General features: G+C 61.5%; 1 protein-coding gene across 3 annotated transcripts in view; it reads left to right on the forward strand.

The window, feature by feature from the left end:
• The first annotated feature begins 1743 nt into the window (after positions 1-1743).
• Positions 1744-12026, forward strand: part of Emp2 (epithelial membrane protein 2) — a 92917-nt gene continuing 82634 nt past the window's right edge. For 2 of the 3 annotated variants that reach the window (XR_013344267.1, XM_077802353.1), the window contains exon 1: positions 1744-1887. The gene's annotated coding sequence lies outside the window, so the exon portion shown is untranslated. The remainder of the gene's footprint in view (positions 1888-12026) is intronic. The other variant, XM_026380022.2, reaches the window with a different exon arrangement.

A 12026-nucleotide genomic window follows, 5' to 3' on the forward strand; every position in this document is an offset into this window, starting at 1 on the left:
TGAAGGTGATACTTATCAAGGAGCCAGCACTCAGTAGGCGCTCAGCACATGGCAGAAGCCCACCTACTCTCTCTCCACCTGGACTTTCCCTTTGGGTTGTCCAGGTGGCCACCGACAGGCAGGAACCACTGTCCAAGCAGGTCCATGTTCAAATTCACACCTTCCTGCACCTCTTCAGACCCAAAGAATCTCACTTGGGGGACGAGAGTCCATGCAATTAAAAGGGACCTGGCAAATGAGACCCCAGACTAACTGAGCAAGCTCAGGGCCGGCAAGGTGGGATGTCCCTTTGGAGGGGGTCTCAAATCCCCCAGGATTTCTAGTTTCGACCCAGTGAGGCCCGCCCACCAACGCTCCTCAAGGATTAGAAAGAGATGCTCATCAGAGAATCTACACAGTGTCCCGGCCAGACCACACTCTTATGCAATAAATCGTATTTCTTTTCTTTTTTGTTTTAAAGATTTTTAAAAAATATCAATTTTTTTCCAAGTAGTTGGACACAATACCTTTATTTTTTTAAATTTATTTTTATGGGGTGCTGAGGATCAAACCCAGGGCCTCACATGTGCTAGAGGTGTGCTCTATCGCTGAGCCACAACCCCGCCTCAATAAGTCGCATTTCTTAAGAAGGCGTTCTGATTCCCTTGGCAGCAGCATGAACGAGTTGCCTGTGTGCCTGAGTTTGTCCAAATAACATCAACCCATGACATTCTCAATGTGCTGCAATATGTCCTGACCCAGCTTTGGAAGTTTTTCAATTTTTAAAATACGCCTTTCAACACACACGATGGAGCTCGGACCCCCCCTCTGGCCTCCTTCCTCATCCTCCCCAGAGCCTCCCAGGCCACCAGCCCTCGACTTCCAGATGGGGAAACTGAGGCTGGAAACAAAGGCAGTTTTTTGATGTCATTTTCAGGGGTGGGTCCAAAACATGGGGCGTGATTTTTCGTGACGTGTGTGTGTGTGTGTGTGTGTGTGTGTGTGTGTGTGTTGGCGCCCCGAGTGAATGGAGGAGAGTGGAGACACCTTCAGACTCATTCCTGGACCTCCGCCTGAGACAGTAACGATGCTTAACCTTCAGAGCCGAACTCGGAGCCGGGCAGGTGGTGCCTGTGAACTCCCCATCATGAGCTCTTCCAGCTACACACGGCGCAAGGAAGGGATTCTGCTGACTCCCATTTCCAGAAAGGGCAACCGAGGCAGGTGAGATGGAGAAGGAGTCCCCTGCCCCGGGGCGCGGTGGCGACGCTGGTAATTCCAGGAGGATCGAGAGTTCGAGACCAGCCCGGGTACTTTGGCCAGGCTTCTTAAAATAAAGAAACGGAAAGGTCTGGGATGTCCCTCAGTGGTGGCGCCCCCCGGGATTCCGCCCCCAGAACCAAGGGAACAAGTTCACCAAGTTCCAAAAGCGCGGGACGAGGGATGCCAAAGAAGGCGCCGGATTCCAGGGGATTCCGGGACTCCCCACCCGAAGGAAGGGAAGAAAAGGGGAGAAGCCCGAGGACCGAGGGCGGGCGACCTGCGGGAGGGCGCCGCCCGGACGTCCAGCGCCCGGAGCTGTCCCTTCTCGCGGTCCCGGCCGCAGAGCCCCGACTCCGCCCCAAACTTGGCCGCAGCGTGCCCGGGAGGCGGCGGGGCCGGGGGCGCGGCCCGGCCGGCCCTCCCCTCGGGTCCCCCCGCCTCCCGAGGTCCCGCCCACTGGCTCCCGGGCCCTGACATCACCGCGGGAGGCGGCCTGGAAGGAGGGGGCCGCGAGAGGAGGCTCGGCGCGGCGCCGAGGGAGGAGGGCGGCGCGCGTCCAGCCCAGAGCTTCAAAACCGCGCGGCCGCCTCCCCTCGCGCCCAGCCCGCGCGTCCGTCCAGCCGCCAGCGCCGCCGCCAGCGTCCGGTGAGTGGGTGCCCCCGGGGACCGCGAGCAGGGCGCGGGTGACCCCGGGGCTGCGGGCCGCGTGCGCCCTGGGCCGCCGGCGCGATCGTCCTCTTTAGGGACCGAGAAAGGCCCGGGGACGGGTGGGGGGCAGGGAGGAGCCGGGAGCGCCCGGGGGCCTGAGGTCCACTACTGCCCCGGACCCGCCCGGCTGGCCACCCCGGACAGCTGCCTTCGCCTTTGCGCCGAGGCGGGCGGGAAAAGTTCGGGGAGGAGTCAGGGCGGCGCCCCTCACCCCCGCCAGCCTCAGCCCGGAGTCCGGGGCACTCCCCACGCCCCGGGTGGGACCCCAGCGCGCGACCCAGCCGCCAGGAGCCGGGCGGGGCACGACGGCGCCGGGCGGAGTCGGCGTCCTCGCGGGCTGCGCGCCCCTGCGGCCCCGGCGCGGCCCTGTCGCGCCCCCCGGCGGCCGGGATCGACGTCCTGGGGACCGTGGCGGTGGCGGAGGCTGTGACCCTTCTCTCCGCTGGTCCACCACCCCAGGGTTGAAGGGCTGTAGGGGGAGTGCCCTGCCCGTGGATTCCAGCGGAGGGGAGGCTAGAACTCGGGTGTGGACCCTACGTCCCCCAGATCCAGAGACTTAAACACCCCACGGAGAGCTCTGAGGTCGTCGTGTGGGGGTGACACGGAACCCGGGGGCCCCAGGGAGCCCCTACAGAGCCAGGCTTCCCTCCAGGACCCAGCTTTGGGGAGGCAACTAGCCCCGCAGCGCTGTCCCCTCCCAAGCGGTGGGTGCCCGGGTGAGAGGCTCGGAGACCTCAGAAGTCCCAGCCCGCCGCCGTGTGGTTCCACGTCCGGCCCGGAGCGCGCAGATTCCTAGTTAAGGAAAGTGGATGACGTCGGCGGCTCGGAGCGCGGCCTCTTGTTTGTGGGGTGCAGGATATCTGTTGGGGAGGATGACAAAGTTTTGGGTGTAGACAGAGGTAATGGTCACACAACTTTGTAGGCGTGTTTCAAGCCGATTGGACACCAACACGGGGTTAAGATATTTACTGCATGTTTTACCACCACGAGGGGGGGGGAGCGACACCTGAGGCCACACCTCGGCACTTGAGCCCCATAGAAATTCCAGGACCGAGGCGGCGTCGGTGGCCACCTGTCCCTGGAACTTTGCCTCCAGATGGGGAAGGGATGGAGGACGAGGAAGGCGCAGTTTGCCCAGGAGTCAGCCGGGCAGAGCGGAGGTGAGCGGTGGGCTGCGCCTGCCCCCTCCCCTGCCCCTCCCGGCTTCCTGGTGAGGCGCGCCCTGCGCTGTCCCCAGGAGCCTCTCTGCCGCAGGTGGCGAAGCCTGGCCAAGCAGTGACTCAGGGCCAGGAGCCCCACCTGCCTCCCCTCCAGCCCCCCTCTTTCCGGCCTGGCCAGGCCTTGGTGTGCGTGGGAACGGGGTGGGGTGCGGGGAACAGGGCGCAGATATCCGCAGGCGCTCGCGGGTAGATGCCCAGCCCACAGCCCCGGCAGGGCGTGGGGTGGCAGGGAGGCGCGGAACCTGTTTTCCCACCGCCCCCAGAAGAGGCTGGAGGCCGAGGCAGAGCAGGCCACGGCGCCTGGAGCCTCTTCTGTCCCTCAGGAGGAGAACTGGGTGAGCCTGCCGTCCAGGGAAGGGTGTTTGTGTTGGAAGCCCTGTAGGTGGCCAGCGGGGCCCGGAGGGAGGGCCAGGAAGCCGGAGCGAAGGGGTTGAGCTCGGGGCTGCGGCCCCACCCACAGGGGAGGGCCCCCCTCAGGCTGGCGCTGCCCCAGATTGGGCCTCTTAATTGTAAATACAAGGTGCATCCATTAAGCACCCCACACACACCAGGAATCACACCCTGGTTTCTTTTTCCGGCTTGCAGTATCTTAACGCGGGACCTCCACCCGGGCCTGTGACAGCACAGGTAGTTCAGCACAGGTAGTTCTGGATCTCCAGCACAGGTAGTTCACCTGGAGGACCAGTGTTTTTCCACCCAGGCCTAGATGCGGCCTCCCCACCCTGTCCTCTGCTCTGTGCCTCCCTGGCCGGTGGGGCCCAGGGAAGTCCCATTCTTTGTCATGACCACACTCGAGTAGACATGGCCAGAAAGGGAAACCTGTCAGACAAACACACATGAACACTTGGCCGGCCAGAGGCCTGGCCTCAGACTGCCCACTAGGTGTGGAGGTGTGTTTGGGAGGCGGGAATCCAGTACCCTGGGGGGGGCAGCTCAGGGAGCGTGGGGGGGGCAACACCTGGCTCACGCCCAGCTCTTGGCCAAGTGGGGCCTGGACACAGGCTTTAGCCCTGGGGGAGGGGAGCCACGGGGAGCCCCCGAGGGTGGAGGTGGTGGCTCATCACCCAAAGGTGGGCTGGGGTCCCAGGTACTGGCCCTGGGGAGAGTGTGTGTGTGTGTGACAGTGACAGGGTTTGGGAGAGTAGGTGACCGACGGCGGCTGGATTGGGGGAAAGGGCAGTTGGCATCCTAGGAAGAACTGGCGCTGGTGGCTTCCGCTTGTCTCCGGAAGGCATGGGGCTAGGTGTGGGGTAGCGCGACCAGGGGGCTCCCTCCGGCCCCCGCCAGCGGCCGGGGACTCTGGCTCTGTGCAGGAGTTGCCCAGAGGGTGCCGTTTGGGCAGGGCTCTGGCGGGAATCGGGAATCAGATGCATCTGGCTCTTGTTAGGCCAGGCCCAGGGGCTTGTCTAAAAATATCAGAGGCAGCGCTGCCACCCAACCAGAGTGGAGCCCGGCTGTAACCCGATGCCCAGGGCGGGGGCTGGCGGTGACACCAGGCCTGCCGTGTTCCAGAGTCCCTGGGACTCCTCCTGGCAGCCCAGCCAGGGACGGGGCAGCGCAGGAAGGGAGAGGAAGCATTCAGGGCAGCCATGGGCTGGGGGACATCAGGACCTTAGGAAGTCCCAGTCTGGTGGCTGGGGACCCTCAGAAGTGGAATGAGCTGTGCGGCATCCACGGGGAGTTGGCAGCAGACCCAGGGCCAGATCTGGGTGTAGGGCTCACCCAGCTGAGGAGCCCAGAGGCTGGGGAGGGTCGGGGGATCCCAGCCCTAGGTCCCCAGGGTGAGCGACCCATCTGTCCAGGCTGCTGACACCCTAGGGGAATGGCGGGCAAAGAGCTACGATGGGTGCGAGAACCTGAATTCCTGGCCCTTACCTTTCTTGGGAAGCCGGGCTTCAGTTGACCTCTGGGGACCAAGGGGAGGAGGGGCTGCTCCAGGTCCTGCCCTCCATGGACAGGCTGGACGACATCAGCTTCTAGAAGCTTCCTGGGACTCTGGGTCCAGAACGGAGGGAGGCATCACCAAGTGACGTTGGTATGATATTTGCCCTCAGAAACCTGGGACATAAAGTAGCTCTCACCATGCAGGACGTCGAGACGGCCAAGAGTCCCTCCCTACGCAGGGCTCCTGGTCTGAACTCAAGGACTTTCCTATAGCAGAGTCCCTCGCTTGAGATATTTTTTTTCTTATGTGCTAATCACAAACTTCTCCGGTGAACTGTGTTTCCTTAGAAGGAAAAAAATTTAAATATTTTTTTCAGTTAGTAAATATGATCCCAAGGATCTCATTAATCTTATTTTTTAAAAAATTTTTTTGGAGGTAATAAGGATTGAACTCAGGGGCACTCAACCACTGAGCCACATCCTCAGCCCTTTTTTGTATTTTATTTAGAGACAGGGTCTCACTGAGTTGCTCAGCGCCTCACCATTGCTGAGGCTGGCTTTGAACTTGCGATCCTCCTGCCTCAGCCTCCCGAGCTGCTGGGATGACAGGCCTGTGCCATCTCACCAGGCTTCATCAATCTTATTTTAATGAATGTTTCCCAAGGGGTGTCATTATTGGTGGCACCCAAGATGATTTTTAAAGGTCTGCAGTGGAACATTAAAAAAGAATAGATTAATTAACGTATTTTTCTTGATAGACATTTGAGAAAGACATGTAAACCGCACACAAACCCTGGGTTTCACAAATACTCCTGCTTAAGTTCCAGTGAATGCTGAGGTTTTACACTTGACATTTTTAAGTATTTGAAGAATTTCCTTAATAGGCACAAGGGAGACGGTTTCTAATGAGGACTGGAATGTACACATTTCATACCTTCTACCATGGGTCTGATCTGGAAAGATCTTTAGCTCCCCACTCCAGCTCCCCTCTCCCCACCCCAGCTCCCTTCTCCCCAGAGGCCCCAGGGGTCAGCTCCAGACGGAGACCGGCGGCTTGGCTTAGCTTCTGAGAGTCTCTGTGATGCAGGTCACCCTCTGCCCCCTGGCCCTCGCTGCTGCCCTGAGGGTCAGAGGAGATGACATACCCATGTCAGCAGGTGGAAGTGGCTCGAGGACCTGTGGTCTGCAGGCGGAGAGGCTGGCCGGCCCACTTTGGTCTTGAAGGAGACTCTAACCATCAAAGCAGGACTTCCCTGTCTTCAAAGGAAGGTGTAGTGCAGTAAAGGGCTGATGAGCATCAGATGAGCGCTCCAGGACCGGGCCACCACGCGCGGTTTCAGGGAAGCCAGCACGACACTCCTGCAGCCTTTAGACAGGGTGGGAGGAGCCCTTAGTCTCCCTGCCCCAGCACGGTGGGGATTCCAGGGAGAGCCACCTCATAACTATGAAAACACGCTTCACCATGGGTGCCAGTATGGAAACAGCTGTGTGGCCTTACTGAGCTAAAAAAGTCGTCAACTGTGCATGAAAAGGCACTATTTATATAAAAATGGACCTTCCTGCCTCGCACGCCTTGTGTGTGTGCGAGGAACAGTGCTTGGAAGGGTGGCCGGTAGAGGAGCGTGGTTGCCTCTGGTGAGAGCCAGGGGTGCCCAGTGGGTGAGGGGACTCCCGTCCTGTCTAGGACAGGAGACTGTGCCTGAGTCCCCTCTGTGCCAGACCCCACTGAAGAAGCCGCTCCTCCCAGCCTGGGGACATGCCAGCTTTCCCAGGGTGGTGGGCCGACCTTTAGACGTGAGTGTGGCCGGGGCAGGCGGATGGATCGTGAGGTGGAGGCTCTGTGGACAGGACCAGTAGGGACAGGCGAGGGTCCCATGGACGGTCCCCTAGGAACCTCACGAGGTCCACAAATGTTAACCCTGGTCTGGAGAGGAGGGGCAAAGTGGGCTCCCTTGGCTGTGTCCATGGGGTGCTGTGAGGTCCAGGGGGAGGCCTCTGGGAGACCACTGGGAACGGGAGTCCAGGGCCTCAGAGGGAATGCGAGGACCCAGGGAGACCTGGCTCACGCGGTTTTAAGTCGGTGTTTCAGGGAGGAGGAGGTGACGTTGTACCGTCGGAGCCTCTCCGTAGCAGAGCAGTTTCCCGGCCGCGGGCGGGACCTGGGTGGGAGAGGACAGCGCCCCCGTGGGGCAGACCCTTCTCACCCCTGCTCTAGGGCTGCGCGAGCCGCGCTCCCACGCCACAGCGCGCAGGGCCCGAGTGGGACTGGAAGCCGAGGCCCCTGGACTCTGTTGGATATGGCTCCTGTGATTCCCAGAAAACATCAGCGTCTTCCTCTCCTCCGGATAATCCTGGTCTCTGGGGCCCAGAATATTCCTTCACTACGGAAGTTCTGGTGGGCATCCTGCCTGTCCTTCCTGCAAAGTCGGCGGTCTCAGCCCTCGAAGGTCCTGGGGGACGCGATGATACGGACCCCGCTTTCCCCGTGCCTCTGTCCCTTTATGAAGACACGGAGATCCTCACATGATGTGATTTTTTTTGAGTCAAATGTGGCAAGGGGACCACATTGAGTCCTCTTATTAATGTGGAAGGTGTCCTGACCGCCAGGTGGATGGTCAGGAGCCTGAGATCTGAAAAAGGCCCCCCGTGACAGTCCTCAGTGAATGCCACCACAGGCCGCGGCGGCCCTCTGCCTTGGTGTCTCTGGATTCGTGTCTTCTCTTTACTGTGGCCACCGTCTTGGCCCAGGCCACCTCCGTCTTTTGCATTGACAACTGCGCCAGCTCCGTGGCCACTGTCCCTCCAGCCACCCTGTCCTGCCGACCACTTCCTACCAGGGGGACGGTGCAGAGGGCAAGCCCCACCTGGTGACTCTCGCTCAGCTCACTAAAGACTCCTGGGTGGTCTCAGTCACTCCTGAAGTGAAGAAGGAAAAGAAGACCCGGGTCTTCACCATCTGCCCCGGCGTCCTTGCTGGCTGCCCATCCGGTGGCCGGGAGCTTGACCAAGCGCCAGTCCCAGCCCCCACCTGCGAGGAAGGACGGCAGACTCTCACGGGCCGGGTGGGGTCCTGCGGTCCCCGGGCCCAGGGTCTGGCTGCTCTGGGCTCCCCCCGCCCCCCCTTGGCCTTCGGGCTGCGGCCGGCCTCAGTTGGTCCAGCTCTAGCGCCCCGCCCGCGGCTGCCTCCTTCCTTCCTTCCTCTCCCTGCCCAGGCTCGACCTCTCGTGAGTGAGCTCTCCTTCCAGAGTCCCTCCGATTCCCTGGGGAAGCTTCCTGACCCCAGGTCCCTTCAGAGCTGCACACTGGCCACGAGGTCCCACGGTATGTGAGGTGGCAGGGGCCGGCAGGCACAGGGACCGGGCGTGGGTCACTGCTGAGCTGGCCATCGCAGCCCCAGGCACCCAGCCTTCAGCAGCCCTGGGGGAGGGGTCCAGAAGGCCACTTGCCTCCGTGAGCTGGGACCGGGCTGCAGGTTGGCCGGGAGAGAGGGGTCAGGGCGGCCGTGTCCTCTCCCTGCAGTAGCCCCTGCAGCTGAAGGTATTTGGAACTCATTTCTGGAGGCCAGACCGTGTGAAAAGCCTGAAGTGACATCCACCGTGGTACTGGGACACGGCGGGCCAGCAGGGCCTCTGCTCAGCGTTAGGGCCCCAAATCGGGGCAGGTTGGGAAGCAGCAAGGCCCCGCGGGGACGAGCTCAGGGACACTGAGGGACGCTGACGGGCGCTGGACGCTGAGGAATAGCGCAGGTGTCAGTGGCTCTACGGACGCCGTGCCTTTCAGCTGAGATGCCCAGGGAGGACTCCTGTCGGTGAGCGGTGGGAGGGGGAGCCGGGCCTGGGGCTGCCTTTCTTCCCAGGTCAGAAGGGCCCCCTGGGCCGGCTCACCTCCCTGACCTGAGCGTCTCTGCTGTCCCCAAGCCCTCAGTGAGGGGGCAACCCACCGGGCAGAGTAAGTCGGGGAAGTGCAGAGGAGCAGAACCAACCGCATGTGACGCCGCAGTCCCCTCATCCAAGGCTGGCTCTGAGACACCTGGAGTCTCAGACGGCACGGAGCCCTGTGGCCAAGCACAGGAGCGGCCATGGTGGGCCTGGTAGATAAGAAGGCTACTGAGAAACTCACGGGCAGGTGGCACATACCCAGCGGATACACTAGACGGAGGCTGATTCACGTCTCAGGCGGGACGCAGGGGATGGCTTGAGATGGGTCACACCACTCAGGACAGTTCATGATGTAGACCTCGTGGGTGGTTTATTTCTGGAATTTTCCACTTCATATTTTTGGGCTTTTTGACTTCAAGTAAGTGAAGCTGGGGGTGAAACTGTGGGCTAACGGGGTGGAGAGGGGGGAGGGGGAGGGAGGTAGAGAGAGATTTATTTTAAGGAACTGGCTTGTGTGACTATGGAGGCTGCCAAAGGCAAAATCTGCAGGGCAGGCCAGCAGGCTGGAGATCCAGGGAAGAGCCAGTGCTGAAGTCCAAGTCTGAAGGCCATTTGTGACTCTTCTTGCTTAAGAAAGCGACTTCTGATTTAGCCAGGTCTTCGACTGATGAGATGTGGCCCACCCCCTTAGGAAGGACTCTGCTGGACTCAAAGCCCAGCAACTCAGATGCAAATCTCATCCCAATCTCCTTCCAGAAGCCCTGGGGCCAGCAAGCAGACCCTGACCAGGACTAGGGGAACAGACCAGGATCTCTTTCCGGTCACTCCCTTTTCAATTCAAAGGGGAAATCTCAGGGCTGGGTTGGGGCTGGGTTGGGGCTGGGTTGGGGCCCAGCGGTAGAGCACTGGCCTAGCACAGGCGAGGCCCTGGGTCCGGTCCTCAGCACCACATAAAAATAAATAAATAAGTGTATTGTGTCCAACTACGACTCTATATACAATAAAATAAAGGTCTCGTGTCCAACTACAATTAAGAAATAGATATTTAAAAAATAAATAAAGAGGAGATCTCGGTCTGGGGCTGATGAGCCCTTAGAACGTCCCGAACTCGTGCGAGACCCTATTTCAGCAAAGAAGTGGAGAGCTGGCCTTGGCCTCCAGCAGCTGGAGCTGGAATGCGTAGCGCTGTCTCTGTCCCTGGTCATGGCGGGCGCTGGCTTCCCTCCCAGTTGTGGGGTAGGTCTCCTTTTAGAAATCGTCAGTTTGATCACTTGTCTGTTGGGGGAGGGCTGAACCCGGGGTGCTGAGCCCCTGAGCCCCCACCCCCTGCGCAGCCCGTGAGTGAGGTGAGCTTTGCCCTGAGGGGCTCTGGGTCTGATGGACCCTGCTGCTCCACGTGGCAGTCAGGCTGGGTGACCAGCCACCCCAGAAGGTGACCCTGGAGGGCCTTTGGGCTGGACTCTTGGGTGGGCTCCTGACTCTGCTGGGCTCACTCGGGCTGTGGTCAGCGGGCGAGTCAGCAGGGCCACCGTGGGTCTCCCCGAGGCCAGCTGGGGTTCCTGGGCGGGGATGTGAGTGACCCCTGTCTGTCTGCTGGCGGGTCAGGGTGGCGCTGGCCTTGCAGAAGGACTTGGGAGGAGGGTGTTTCCTCCTTTCGGTTTCCGGGACCGGTTTGTGGAGTGGGATTCTTCTTCCTAAGCGGGAGGAGGAGCCTGGCTACATCTCTCTGCTCCTCCGTGTGCCCGGTTCCTTCCGTCTTCCTCCAGCAACATCCGCGGGGCTGGGAGGACGAGCTGCAGGGATGTGCAAGTCCCCGACCCCCCGCTCGGGGTCACAGCCCCCCCAGGAGACGCCTGCAGCCTGGCTTCAGCCCACAGGGGACACTGAGAGGTGTCAGGGCGCCAGCTCATCTCACTGAGCTGTCCCACCCCGTGCCTCTCCTGGTCTCTCTGGAGGTGGAGGTGGCCGGAGGGGGCTTCTCTGCCCTCGTGGCTTTTCTCCCCAGCCCCTCCCCCCCTCGGCCTCTCTCCCTGGTAGCTTCTCAGCTGCCAGTGGCTCCATCTGCCCCCCGCAGCCGTCCCAGCTCCCGTGTTCTCCCGAGGGACGCTCCTGGCCCTGCTGCGCCTGCTGCCCATGGCCTGCACCCATTTCCGCCATGGCCCTCCTGAGGGGTCTCAAACCAAACCAAGTCTTCCCCTGGCCCCCAGGTGTGCCTCTCGCCCACCTGGTGCAGACGTGGAGGACCTCCAGGGTCCTTGGGCACCCGCCTCTCACCAGCCCGTGGACGCTCTGCCTGGGGGAGCTCTGTCCCCTGCCCGGTTCCCACCTGGGCCAGGCCTGCGCCCTTTCTCTCCAGGGCGCCCCGGCTCCCCAGCTGTGCTCCTCCTGCTGCAGAATGGTCCCCATAGAAGCGGGTCTTGGTCAGTCCTGCCTAAGAACCCTCCTCAGGGTTCACGTCCACCCTGTGCTTCCCGCCCGGGAGGTCCTGGCTGGCCTGCCTGGCCCAGCACCCCCCTCGCCTGCGGCTGCTCTGTCCTCCCAGGGCTCTGCTGCCCCTTCCTCTGCTCCGCCCGCCCAGGGCCAGCCACACCACAGGTGCCGCCCTGCGCGGTGGCCAAGGCCCGTCGGCTGTTCACACACCGTCCTCCACACGCCCAGCCGCTCCAGGGCCACAGTGTGCCCTGCCCCTCTGGGTGTCCCTGGGGCCTGCTCCTGGTGCTCAGTGACTGTCCCTGGCATGAACAACTGCTCCATTTTTAAAGAATGAGCAACAGTTAGTGGTTGGAAGGCTGAGGCCGAGTCCCTGCCTGCCACCAGTGAAGTGGCTAATGGGAACATGTCTGTCACTGTGACCCTACAAAGTGAGCCACCACAGCCGTGCCTGTCCTTACGAGAGGCCCGTGACCCCTCCGAGGGACGTCTGTTCTACACCCAGTGGTGGGAAGAGCTCTCAGCCGGAGGACGGGGCGTGACCGTCACCCTCTGCCCCCTTTGTCCCCGGGGGGCTTCAAAGCCGACCCAGGACCAGGCCTGGGGGAATGGCAGGAAGCTGTGGCCAGCATCTGAAGCCCCAGGTGGACCAGGACTTGGGTGG

This window comes from Urocitellus parryii, chromosome 9 (assembly GCF_045843805.1).
Source record: "Urocitellus parryii isolate mUroPar1 chromosome 9, mUroPar1.hap1, whole genome shotgun sequence".
Classification (NCBI taxonomy): domain Eukaryota; kingdom Metazoa; phylum Chordata; class Mammalia; order Rodentia; family Sciuridae; genus Urocitellus; species Urocitellus parryii.